At 44.0% G+C, this 13,861-nt stretch overlaps 1 pseudogene; it reads right to left on the bottom strand.

Annotated features, from left to right (window-relative positions):
• Positions 1–13,038: 13,038 nt before the first annotated feature.
• LOC138399434 (spermine synthase pseudogene) lies at positions 13,039–13,838 on the bottom strand (annotated as a pseudogene).
• Between the last annotated feature and the right edge of the window lie 23 nt (positions 13,839–13,861).

The following is a 13,861-nucleotide window of genomic DNA, read 5'->3' as shown; positions in this document are numbered from 1 at the left end:
GCAGTGGGAGTGAGTGTTGAGAGAACCTCTAGGCTCCAGAGTTATCTGCTGGGCAAGCATCAGGGCAGCGGGACATGAGTGCCTGGGTGTACCTGATCTCCTCCCCTCCTCCTATGAGGCCTGTAGACAACTTCGTTCCATATCAGTGTCTTCCTCAACTTCTTCCTAGACCATCATAACCTTGGATGGTCAACTCTGTTAAGTAAAATTGTAGTTATTCACTCTCCCACTCAAGAAAATCCTCAAATTATTCACCCATTTCCCAGCTGTCCCAAGGCTTAAAGACAACCATTAGAAGGAAGAATCTAATATGAGGATTTAGAGGATGATGATATACTGGTGTGAATTCAGAGTGGCACCCTTAGATCTGAATGCCTGGGCCTTGGAGAGCTGGGGCTATATGCAGCCAGAGGTCTTCCTCATTGCAAACTAGACTCAAACATAAATCCTTCCCATACACTGCAGTTGTGAGTCACATGATGCTGTGTATTCACGACAGGATTTGCATTGTGAAAGCTGACCAACACCCTGGTGAATGTGAAGGGGAGATAGCTGGACCTCAGTCTCTGCACTGAGAAGACCTGATAGTTTCTCGTTTCATGAAGTGACTTGAAGACTTCATCTCCTTCACTTGCAGACATTCACACTGCCAGAAAAGGTCTAGGTACTTTTTACAGTGGCTGCATGGTTCATACTGGTTTGTGTGCAGGGCAGACTTAAGATAGAAGTCTTCTCCCCAACTCGGGACACTAAGATGGAGTGCATCATTTTGGGAGGCATCTACACTGTCCCTTGAAGTGGGAAACATTCCTCACCCTGGTCCATTGAAGCTTTGTATCCTGGGTCTGAGTCCAGCACCCAACACCTTAAGTCTTCCCTCAGGTGGAAAGGTATGGGCAGGTTGGGGTCCCCCAGTCATAGCTTAAAAGATCTCACTACATGACCACTGCATTATCAGTGTCCTCCGTGGGGAACAGTCTGGGTAATGCCAGACTTGTCACTCTTACTGCCTAGTGCATGGCAGAGAGCCAGGTCTTAGGAAACTTTGAGGGAACAGGTAGAAAGGGGCTCACTCCTCAGCCCTGGACAACAGGCTTTAGCAGCCATGGTGAAGCTTTATCTGGTGCCTCTTCAGCCTGAAAAGTCTTTACTAAAGAATTTATCTGTGCTTCTAGAATCTTCTAAAGGCTGTGAGTTACATATTTGGTGTCAAAGCTGCCAAATAGGAATTATCTGACACTTTTCCTGGATGATTCTTCATTCTAGGGGGCTGTACTATGCATTGTAGGGTGGTTAGCAGCATCTAACCATTACATGCCCATAGCAAACCCCGCCCCACAGTTGTGATAAGAGAAGTGTCTAGACATTGCCATGTATTCCTTGGGTGGGGGGAGCAAAGTCTTCCGTTTAAAAAAAAAAAAAACCACCAAGCTAGGTTCCTCAAAGAACACCCAAGTGTGTCTTGTAGCAGTTCTCCCGTGGGGCCTTTGTGTGTGGGATGCTGAATGCTTCTGCGTTTTCTCCATGATCTTAGATACAATAGAACACTTGGGAAGAAGGCAGGACAGTGTCTCAACAGAAGTTACTTCTCTCCCTCCTTGCAAAGACTTCCTCAGCTTAACTCCTAGGCCTTGGGGTTGACTTCTTATTCTTCTCACTTTGAAGAATTGTTTTGACCACTGAATCCTGTGTTAGAACTTACAGTTCAAAGTCCTCATGTCTTTGTGCATATCAATGTGGACGTCTTGCTGCTCAGGGATCAGAATCTGAATGACTGTCCCATAGATCCACCTACGTGCCTCTCCTCCAGGCTGCCGCCTCATGGTCTATTCTTGCAGGGTCTGGCCAGCCAGCTGACGCACTTGCTAATGCATGTGACTAAGTAGCCTTATCCTAGGCTCCTTCTCTCTTCGCAAGAGATGGTCAGGTATATTGCCTAACGGGGAGATCTTACCTCAGTAGTCTCATAGGGTACTCCCTAAAGAGCTCTAGTATTATAGCAGTTCATGTTCAGTTAGCTTTTATGTATTGAGCCAATGAAACTATAAATCAACTCATTTTCCCTTGTTGACTTGCCTCAGGGGTCTTGCCCTGAGGTCAATAGAGCATAGGTGCTACGCATGTTGGGAATGATTAGAGTACAAACCCCATCTGCTTTTATAACTTAAATGTGGCCTTAAACATTTCCTTCACAATAGCGTGCCTGCTGGAGCCTTTGAGTCTCATAGTACAAAGGTCATACTGGGGATTTCTAAACAGTTACCTGATGTTTCATGGCCAGGAGCTTAGTCTCCAAGGCCCAGTAACATGCTTGGTTGGAGCTGACTTCCAAATTAACTAGCCTACTGGTAAAGAGGAGGACTCAGCTGGATCTTAGGGGTCTGCAGTACACACTTGCTAGCAAGTCCTGCAGAGACCCCATAGCATCCTCTCCCACCATGGCTCTTAACACCACAAGAAGAAAGTCAGCAGGTGATAAAACCAAGATGAGCTGTAGAGCCCTTGTCTTCTGAGTCTTCAACACTTTTGTAGCCTTTTGAAGGCCACAAACTGACGGCTTGAAGCAGTATTCCCAAGAGTGTGACATATGTTCTCTCTGAAATCCAAAAATGCCTATTTTGGAAATACACCGTTCATGGTAGGGAGACAAAAAGATGCAATGAATCATTTAACTTGGAAGTTGGAAGCAATGTCCCTGCATGACCTAGATTCCTAAAAGCATTACTGATGTGGGTAGGCCCTGGGTCTCTAGATTTTTCCTTCACTCTGGCATACAGGTGTCTTCCAGAGTACTTGCTCTACTTCCTGATGTGACTAGTTCTGACATGTGCAGTGCCAATGAAGTCTCCCAGCAATATGTTCTGTGAAATGTAAATGTAATCAAGATTCCTGCATATCGCATTGGGGCAGAGATCAGGACAGCGGACATAACCTGAGGACATGACTGAAGGTGTACTGCTGGCCTTCCCATGAAAGAGCAGATACTGGACCCCCCCCCCCCCCATTGAAGATGAAAAGAATGTATTCTCTAGAATGGTAACTACTGAAAGCCAGAGGTGGTGGTGGTTTCTTAGCAAAGATACCATGTTTCGTGACAGCTGTGATGGGTTAAATATATAGTAGTTCACTATCATCTGGCCTGGGACTCCAAATGGTAAACTGAAAACAAAGAATTACAAGAATCTGGCCAAATATGCAGGGTGACTTCCCTTCTGTACTTGCCAAGTGAAGAACAGGCACAATAGATGGTCCCTGTCACTGATTTGTTAACTTGAGCCAGTAGTTCAAAGGGAGGTTTTCTCTGCTGGGAAGCCTTCTTGGCTCAAGTCCTACTGACTGGAATAGAAGAGTTGTACTTTTTGGGGTGGTGGGTGTAGCACATTCTAGGACTGTTCTACCTTTCGCTAAAATGAGCCCCTTGGAGCAGCAGTTCCAATACTTCTAGGGCAGGAATTTCTCATTTTCACAGATGTGTCCTTTATCTAGAAATCCACACTTGTCCTAGGAGAACTGAGGTCCTAGCCCAGGATCTAGCCAGACAGAAAGGCAGAGGAATGACCCACTGACTTGTCCTTAACCATCACCCTAGGCATGGAGGTCACAGCCACAACCACAGGCAGTGATAGCAACTGCTGCTTGACTGCTGTGGGATCTGCTGCCTCCTGAATGTGCCATGTCCATCCACCTTCTCAGATTGTGAGAATCTTTCCAGAAGCAGGGACACTTCTGCCAGTCTGCACAATTTACAAACTGAAGCCAGTTGGGGTAAGGAAGAGTAGAGCCAGGGAATGATAAAAGCCCCGGAACCCAGGTTCAGTGAACCACCTCCACATTAGGTACCTACACCGTTTTCTCTCAGTGTTTGAAATACGTTCAGGTTCAGGTAGAAAAAGACTCAATGTGTGTCTCCTTAGTTTACCTGATCTCTAATATTGCCTGACATTTGGGTGAAGGAGACTCTAATATAGCAGAAAGACTAACTTGGAGAAGTGAGGATTTCTTTATGGAAGGTTTGTGAATTGCTCTCTATTTTGGGGAAGAGATTATGTTCCTGCCTATTCCATATTTAACCCTAGTAGCAGATACCAGATAGGCTGGGGTGGGGAAAGGGAACCTCTGTGGTATTTGGAACTGCTGGTCAGATTCCTGCCAGCAGAGATGCACTCTTGGCTGTGACTTGGTCGAGTGTTCTGCAATGTCCTGAGCAGAGCACTTGGGGCCAGTGTGAGGTTGGTGTGGGTGTGGCTGAAGGGGGGTGGGTGGGAGATATACCCTACCTGGGTCGTGGCTGGAGTGATGAGGGCTTGGGATTATAAGGGCCACTCGTAGGAATGGGCATATCACAGGCTTTTGGTAGAATCGGGGGAAAGAGGGCAGTCCCTAGCTAACCTGTCAATTAGTAATGGGTGCAAGGCTATGAGTAACAAAAGAATCAATGGCTAAATGTCCCATGACCAAAGTGAATGTTGGCAACTTTGATAAAATTATTCCAATAAGGTTTGAATTAATCAAGTACAGCACACTGAGAAGTTTTCTGGTCATAGAATAACTTAAATGGAATCATGAAAACCTTAAATCCTTTAGTCCTTAGTTCTGTTTAAGTGCCTTTGGCCATGGTTTAAATCTAAAAGGATCCTCATGTGCCTTTTTCAGGGAGAAGGCCTAGATTTCCCATTTACTGGATGGTGTTCAGGTAGCTGCTTATCCCCAAAGAACAAGAATGTAGATAAGGGATGTAGACTGGGGAATATGTGGCTCTGTCAACCTTGTTTGAGATTTCCTTATATTCCTTCACACCTCATACCTTAATATACAGGAAGAAGTTGTACAAATTCTTCCATTAAAAATAAAGGACTGGTGCTATATTATCTCACCATACTTGAGGTCCTTCATTCAGGCACTAAAATTCTCCTGGTTGACTTTTGCTAAGTGACTAAAATCTAGAACCTAGCCACTTGGAACTACTGAGCAAGCCATATGATGGTGGCAGTGTACTTGGAGGTGTGATGTCTACCACCAGGTAGCTGGGTCCCGGAAGTCATCTTTTGCTGGCAGTGGAAGTGAGTGTGATGGGACCTCTGGGCTCCAGAGTATTTTCCAGGGCAAGCAGCAGGACATCAGTGCCTGGGAACCTCTTCATATCCTCCTCTGTTCATATGAGGCCTGTAGATGACTTTGTTCCATGTCAACATCTTCAACTCCTTCCTAGACTACCATGACCTTTGACTGTCCAATCTAGACTGTCAATCTGTCATTTTAGTTCTTTACTCTGCCACTCAAAAAGGTTTTAAGTCACCATTCACAGGTTTCCCAGCCCTCTTGAGGTTTAAAGGCAGTCTTTAGCATGAGAAATCCAACACAAGGTTTTAGGGGACATACATGACATACATAATTGTGTGGGAATGTTTAAAACTTGGAAAGCTGAGACAGCTGTGTAGCTTAGAGGTACATCTCATTCCAACTGAATCCAAATACATACTGTAGTTTTCACATGTGATAGAACATAGTCATGATGGATTTTGCATAGTGAAAGCTGATGCCCTGGTGAATGTGAGAAACCCCCAGTCCATGTACTTGCATGGAGAGAGACCTTTGACAGTTGACCTTTCATTTGATGAAACACATGGCTCAAGGGACATCTTCATTTGTGTGGACACTCACCCTGCCAAAGAAGGTCTAGGTATTTATCACAATGGTTCTGTGGCTTATGTTGGCTTGTATGCAGGGCAGACTTAAGGTAGAGGGAGGCTTGTCTCCTACGCATGATTAAGGCAAAATGTTTCCCTTAGGGGAGACATCTGGACCACTCGTTGAAGTAGAAAACATTTCTCAGCCTTGTCATGTTGCCAAAGATCCTGTTTCCTGCCACACAAGAGCCTGATAACAGTCCCCTTCTGTGTTATGGGAAGGACGCCCATTTGTGCAGAAAGGTCTAGAGGTCACTTAGTACCCAATTTTCTCTAGCCACTCAGCTTTACATGACCCAATCATAATCTTTACCAGAAACTTCTCCTGTGTTAGACCCTTGGGTGTTGCCCAATGGACCTCTTATGTCAGTGACTTAAATGTATTCCAAGCACAACTGGAGTTTTGAGTGACAGCTCAGAGCAGATGATGGTTTTGTATGTTTGGCCCCTTTTAAGCATATTCCATATTTTCTTATCCAACTAATCAGGCCCTACCCTGCTTAGCTTCTGAGATCAGATGAGATACTGGGTCTTGTCTGATGGTGGTATAGCTGTAGACTCCATATCTATTTTCTTAGGCATTAGAAGAGATGGGTCAGTGGGAGATGCCAATGAAACTGTCCTAATCGATGTCTAATTTCCTTAAATCCCTGGTGTATTTCTGACACCACCATAGCCCAACAATTGTGGGCTGATCTTGGAGTCAAGGGTGCTTGCCACTTATTTTGACTTGATGTAGAGAATAAATCTTCTCTACATTGAATGGATCTTCTATTAACTGGAGCTAGAACCTGCAATCTCCAGGTACTATGGTATGTTCTGGATTATATCTATGTATCAGAAGGCATCCCAACAACTAGAGTTGAACTATCCAGAATATTCTCTATCAGGTCCCACCATCTGTAGGAACCAATTTCTTGAGAAGAGCAATAAGTTCCTGGTGCATTTAAGTGGGGCATCTACAAATGCTGGCATTGCTTATGTCCAGAGCTTTAACACTAATTCATCCCTATGGATGTAAATTTACCCTCAAATGAGAAGACAGAGTGCTGCATGTAATGACTTGTGGGGTTAGTGCAAAAGAGGTGCCTGAGATCTCAGATATAGGATGCTGAATTTCCCCCTGCAGATTATGAGCTGGGAGTGCTTCACGTACTTGCTGCCTGTCTCCTTTAAGCTCTGCATGGGAGTGACTTAAAAGAGCATGCCAGATAGATGGCCTGAAGGTCCTTAGAGACTAATTCCAAGTTGGATGACAAACATGCATTGGGGTGAAGGTGAGGTTTCATGTCCTATAGACAATGAAAATAAGTTTACCAAAAGAGATGGAGGACCTCAGTGCCATAGGCTTAGTGGTGGTGGAAACATCAAAAGCTGCCTTTGCAAGTGACCAAAGAAAGTTATAGATTTTTCTTTCCATCACCAGCATCATTCAGTGTCTCTTCCTCATTCCATTGTTGCCCCTACATCTTCTAGGGTTTGAAAAAACATACCATGTCTACAGAAAACCCTTCCCCTGCCTTAGTGTCCTGGGTCCTGGGACATGGAGGAAACTGGCTGCAGAGGCTCAGCTCTTCCATTCCTCTTCCTCCCTTACCCAGACACATCTTCAGGAAAAAGTCACAGCTTACATGGCCTTTGGCTACTTGAAATCAATCCTTTGCTGACACCAGTACAAAGTCCTTACTTAGGGTCAATATTGAAACTTCTCGGTACGTCACCTTTAAGCAAAAGTACTTAAGACTTAGGCTGAATATGAAAGAACCATTAAATCTTGTAATGTTGTTTAGATTTACTGCACAGGTAAAGGATACCAGTTGTGCATTGTGACAAGAATGGCAGTGAGACAGGATGTTTCCTAGGGAAGGCTGAGGGTGGTCTTTGGAATTTTCTCAATTATTTGTTAGCAACTTGATCTTTAGCTGCAAATAGTTCTGTCGCTAGTCCTTGTGAACCCAGGGGATTCATACTAGTTTATATACTCAAGGAATAATCTCTTCCTTTGCCACCTATAATTTGAGAGTAAAATAGGGTATGAGAAAGTCGAGCATCTTAGTTTGGGTGTTCCCTAGAAGCAGACAGACAAATGGACACTTACAAAACACCAGGTTTTTTGGTGAGTGCGTGGAACACTAGAGTGGAAGTGGAGAAAACACAGTAGGTGGGGGGAGAAGCTGACCTGTGGGGCTTTTGCAGCAGACACTTGAAACAGCTCTCAAGGAGCTCTGAAGCTAGGGTGGCCTCCAGACCTGACTTACCCGGCTGGGCTTCTGTTGTCACAGAAGGCCCTGGATGGGCTTTCCAAGGAAAAGGGGCACAACCTTGGCTGAAGCAACTCCCATTGGGTTGAGGGCCATCCATCCTTCAGAGGGACGAGTATCTTGGATCGTCTAGTCCAGGATCACCAGGGTATGGTGCAGCATCCGTCTCGGGAAGGACGTGCATCGTGTGTCCTAGGAACAGGCAGAACTTGCCTGAGAGTCCTCATCCTGGGGACCTGTTGTCCTCATCTGGTGGCTTCGTTTGCTTCCCTGCAGGGCTGAGCTCCTCAGTTGAGGACCACAGGTCCCTACCAAGGGGAGCCCAGGGGATGAGTTGCAGGGTTGGAAATGGGGCTCCTGGGTAACCCTGGGCTTGGTTCTGCTGTCATTGTGTGACTGACAGAAGCAGCTGACAGCAATGGAGCTGGCTGTACTGAAGTGTTGAGGGGCTTTCATGAATGATTTTTGGCAGACCTCTGTCCTGTTTCCACTGATGGAGGCAGTCTTTTGCTAGTGCCCTACTCATCTGGGGACTCCCTGTAGCTGTGTGAGCCCCTCTCCCATTGCCGTGTCCTAACTGACCACATCAAGTGAGCTGAGCAGTGACTCGGTACATCAGCGCAACTCAGATGTACCATGCTTACCATGAACTCTGCTGCTTCCCTGGGGACTGTCCACATAAGCTAGTGGTTGTCAAATTGAAAGCTTATTCTGCCTGCCTCATGCGTCTTAGAACAGCCCGGTATTCTATTGTCCGTAAAGCTATCTTGAAAGCTTCCAGAATACTTGCCTACCATTACTTTCTAAGTGTGGATGGCTTGGGAGATTGCCAACAAAACTGGAAAGTCAACATATGCCCATGTCCAAGTCAATGCTGACAATCTGAATAGAGAGCTCAATGACCTTCACGTGGGCTTGGAGGTATGAGTGAACCACATAGGCCCATCTTAATCAGTCCCTCTATGGATGCAGATATATGCATACCTGTTGCTGCTTGTCCTTGCCGTGGTGAGGGCTTTTTGTGATTGACATCACAGGATGTTCCTCTTATTTTGGAGCTTGCTGGCAGGAGGTACATTCCTTACCCTGTGCCCCAGCTAGGAGTAGGCTACTGTGGCTGATGGGGGGAGAGGTTGACCTCATGACCTCATGACTAGGCTAGCCTGCTGTAGATGTACCTTTGTGGGGAGGTTGGTCATGGATCTGCTGCAAATCAGGGTATAGGGTCAGGGTAGGTACATCCTTTTGTGGTGAGGCATGGGATGTCTCCTGCCAGGAAGAGAGGGGCCTGGTTGAAGATGGATGATTTTGGTAAGGTCGTGGTTCCTTTTCAGTTTCCCATGCCTCCCTTCAAGTGAGTAAATACTTTAGCATCATTATATGCCTGGCTTTGTTTATAGGTAGCTGTGGAATTTCAGGTGGAGTAAAGGGATTTTTTAATTCTCCCTGTGAAGATCCTGAAAGTGGCCAGTAGTCTGTTTAGGTTTGTCCCTACGGCAGCTTCCTGCAGAGCTGTGATTGCACCTTCACAGGGTGGGTGCTCTTCTTCCCTGTTAGGTTCTGGGTTGTGAATGCCCTCTGTTCCCAGACAGCTTGGTATGAAATAGCTTGAATATCACTAGACATCAAGGTGGCATATTCCACCTGAGTCTATTTAGGTGGTTCATTTGCCCCAAGTGATGGTTTCATAACCTTAGTCCATGTTGACTGGTGAAGTTGCACTTGGGGCACTTTCTGCTGTAGCATGTAGCCTATCCACGGAATTTGCAGAACACCAGCCATGGGGGGGCAACAGAAATATCTCCTGCCATAGAGGTGTTCAGGACTCGGTGGTCACAGATTTTCCATGAAGGCAAGGAGTTATATTTTACCAATTGCAACTGAGGCTAAGACCTATATGTCTTCTCATGGGTCCCCTGGTCTACCGAAGCTTAGAGCTTGAATTCACTCCCCTGACCCTTGGCTTCTAATTTGAGGAAGGAATGCAGAGTGAATAGACTCTATAGCACAGCAAGTGTTATCTGTGTGGGACCATAGAGCTGTAGTTCCTGGGATCTGAGTCTTGTACTCCATCATTAGATCTGGCCTCCAATGGAAAGGGTGGTAGGCAAGTTGCTTCCACACCACTCATGGCTTTGTAAATGTATTAAAATTCTGTCCCTAGAGAACAGGAAAAATACAAGTTATCTTCCCTATTATGAACACAGCCTTGAAAACAGCAATGTGTGGGTGTGAGGAAGTTTTTTAGGAAAACCTTGAGAATAAGGTATCTTCCACCTATCTCTCTGTTCTGGGAACAAGCCCCCAACAATTCAGGTTGGGCTTGTTCATCTTTATGTGCCTATATATTATGAATTGTAAAGGTTTTCTCTGTTCCTGGACAGACTCCAAAGGCAGGCTGCAAGGTGTTCAGATCTTCTACAGAAGTACCAGCTTATTCCATGTAACAGTATCAGTACTATGGACACTCGAGGTCTGAGTCTTTGTAGGTGACTGTGCTGTGGTGTAGGATTTTTAACAGCTTCTCTGGCCTCCATAATTGTTCTTGATTTAACATCCCTCTGCAAACCGACAGTGAAAAATGTTTCCCTATGTTGCAAAATAATAGCTTGGGGGAGTTAAAATCACCCCCAGTGGAAGACAGCTGAGCTAGTTCTTAGGAATAGACAGTGTCTTATAGCAGTTCTTAAAAGGACTGACAATAGGAGGCTGGATGATAGAATCGAAGCTTCCAGTGATGCGAGAAAGTGGGGAGAGTTTGGCTTCGGTCAGAGGCCAGGGGGTTTTCCCAAGAGAACAGGTTCTACTTTTTTGGGTGACTTCCTTAAACTTAGTTCTTAGGGCTTCTGATAACTGCCTCAATTTCTCTCATTTTGGGAAATTCCATTTTACCTGTTGAGTTTCATCCTACAGACTGTTTACATGTTGTCATGTCCTAACATAGCCCGGCATGGGTCTGAATGACCTTCGTGTCATCTTGGATGCTGTTCTTAGCTTGTCTGGGAGAATAGTCAATGAGACAGTCTGCCCTATTGGTGTGAGGTGAATCACTGTATGGAGAATGAGTGACTGTTGCCTTGCTGTGACCATCACATAGCTGATAAATGTCCTTGGAGCACTTCTAGCTACTCTCAGGGAATCAATAGAACTCAAAACTCAATCCTTCATTTGTCTTGGGAAATTAGTTATATGAGAATATCTTAAGAGAAATGCTACCCTGCAGGGCTTTCAAAATGGACTAAAAGCTTGGGCTGTTGGACCCACACTGGGTCTTCCCCTCTGAAGTGGCTCTGCCAATGGTTCTGACAAATGAAAGGCTCCCCACATGAAGTATCTTTCGAAATGTTGCCTCAGATTTGGAGGCAGCCACAGACTCTAGGAACTCACTGTTCTACCATCTGAGAATCCTCCATTCACCCACTCCTGGGCTGCCATTTATTCTGTATTTCCCACCTACTCTTTGCGGTAGAAAAGTGACTATCCTGACAAGACTTCTACAGAAACCTACAAATGATGTCTAGAAAAGCTCTGTTGTGATGGTTGTAGTCCTCAACATTTATTAGTCCTAAGGGCTGCCTTGCTCTGTTACTCTAACTCCACAACATTTAATTTCTGCTCATAGATGAATTTTTCCAAAGTTGTTGTCTATAGTTACAAGTTTGGGAATTTTTTTACATAATTTATACTGACAAGTCCTCATGGAAATAACACGTTATATGTAAAACCAGGCTGAAGGGTTAAATACTATCTGCCCACTTTTCAGTGGTAGATCACAATTCTAAAAAGCTAGGAGTGTACTGGGTTAGTTCAAGGAGTTACTCAATTTTTTACTTCATTCATCTTATATGGATATCCCTAAAATTAGGGGAAATAGGATTAGGAATTGAGGACAATGTATGACCTTAGGCACTTTTAGTCCTAGGTACTAATCTCGGAGGCGATGAGTTCTAAACCCTTGACAACCTCTCCTTTCCTTGCCTAAGATTTCTGTAATTTTTCTGAAATGATCTTGATGTTAGTCTAAAGGCATCAAGGACGAAATTTCCTTTTCCTAACTCTTTGGACTAAAATCTTCCATTGGACTAGGTCATTCTGCCTCTCGGTGACCAAATGCTATTCTTGCTGAGTTTTGTTTTGGATTTTGCCAAATGCTTTTTCTATTGAAGATCACATGGTATGTTTTTACTTCCATTTATGTGATGAATTACACTTGCAGAGGTGGTTCAATATATGCAAATCTGTATGTCTGAGGTGTGAAGCTCGCTTGATTGTGATGGATTTTCGAGCAGCTGAACTTGATTTGCTAGGATTTTGAGAATTTCTGCATCTATATTCGTAAGGGATATTATTGGTCTATAGTTCTTGAATCCTTTCCTGACTCTATCAAGGTGATATTGGCTTTGTAAAACGTGTTGGTGAGGATTCCTTCTTAATGTTGTGGGATAATTACTGTAGGACAGGTACCCAGTAGTTCTTTGTAGGTGTGATAGAATTCAGGTGTGTGAAACCATCTGATCTGGGACTTTTTTGGAAAATTTTTTATTGCTGCTTCAGTTTTGTTACTTGATACTGGTTTGTTCAGGAACTCTATTCCTAGGCAGGCTGTGTTTCTAAGAATTTGTCCATTTTCTCCATGTTTTCAAGTTCATGTGCATAGATTTTTTTTTCTTTGGTAATTTTAATTAAAGCATTACTACTCATTTAACTCTTATAAGCACCAAATTTTAATACCTAAGTCAATTTTGGGGGAAAGAAACACCATCAAGAACTTCCATCCCCAACAAAACAATGATGTTCATTCCTCGAAACATCCAAATTGAAGGTCTGCCAAAACCAAAAAAGCCTCCACAGAAATAAAAAATCACATTCTTAGAGAGTCAGTGCATTTTGCAGTCTTCACTGTGCTAACTGTCCTTAACTGACCTTCAAAAAAAGACCCTAGCTCATCAAAACATACATTTTCCATTTGCTTTTTTAAATTAAAAGTAATAAAACTTTAAGGAATTCACAATTGCCTTGCCTCATTTTGATGTCATGTACAGCATGTGGAGGTCAGGAAGTTTATTTGTAGCACACATGATTGGGGATATTCATCTTGAAGGTTTAGCTTTCTTCCACACACTGTAAAGTACCCACAATTCCAAATATGAAGGGACACAAAATGTTCTCCTTTGATAACTCAACGGGACAACACAGGTGCCTTAGCTGTTCTTCATAGACAGACACGGATTCTGACAGACTGACAGTTGGTTTGTGTAAAATATTTCCCACCCCATTTTTTTTTTATACTTTCATTGAGAGATCAAGAATCAGTCTGAGATACTCCCATGTGGAATCTTCTGGAGATGTGGAGATTGGAATGGCGGTCAAATCATTAATCACATAATTAAACTCTCTCCCTTTGGCATACCTCTTCAGTACTGGAATACAGTCTATTAGAACCTGATATCAGTCTCCTTTAAGATCGTCTAAGACATCACCACATGGTTTTCACATATATTTCTTATATCCATCAATCGCCATTTGGTCAATCTCTACCATGGTGACCATCTTTGGTTTCAGTTTGACTATTTCACATAACATGTCCCCATCTCTGCCTCCCAGAATCAGTACATCTTTGCCAGTGTAATCTTTACTACTGCCCGTGATGGGCCCAGGTATATGCCAAGTTGCTCTCTGCCAAATTAACATCCCCAACTAAAGATGAGAATATTTTCAAATTGCTTCAAGTGTAGAATTTTAATGTTCTGATAAGGCAAATCTTCATCAATGTCATATTCAACCAGGCGCACCCCTCAGCAGTGGGCTAGTATCTATTAACAGCCCCTACTTGAATCATAGGTGGTAATTGCTTCACCTGCCCAGTACTGTCCTGATTCAATTCTTTCATTCTTCAACTTTGTTCACAAGGCT

The sequence above is a fragment of the Eulemur rufifrons genome, chromosome 19 (genome assembly GCF_041146395.1).
Source record: "Eulemur rufifrons isolate Redbay chromosome 19, OSU_ERuf_1, whole genome shotgun sequence".
In the NCBI taxonomy this organism is placed as follows: Eukaryota; Metazoa; Chordata; class Mammalia; order Primates; family Lemuridae; genus Eulemur; species Eulemur rufifrons.
The sequence above is the reverse complement of the archived record's forward strand: the minus strand, read 5'-3'. Positions and strand labels throughout refer to the sequence as shown.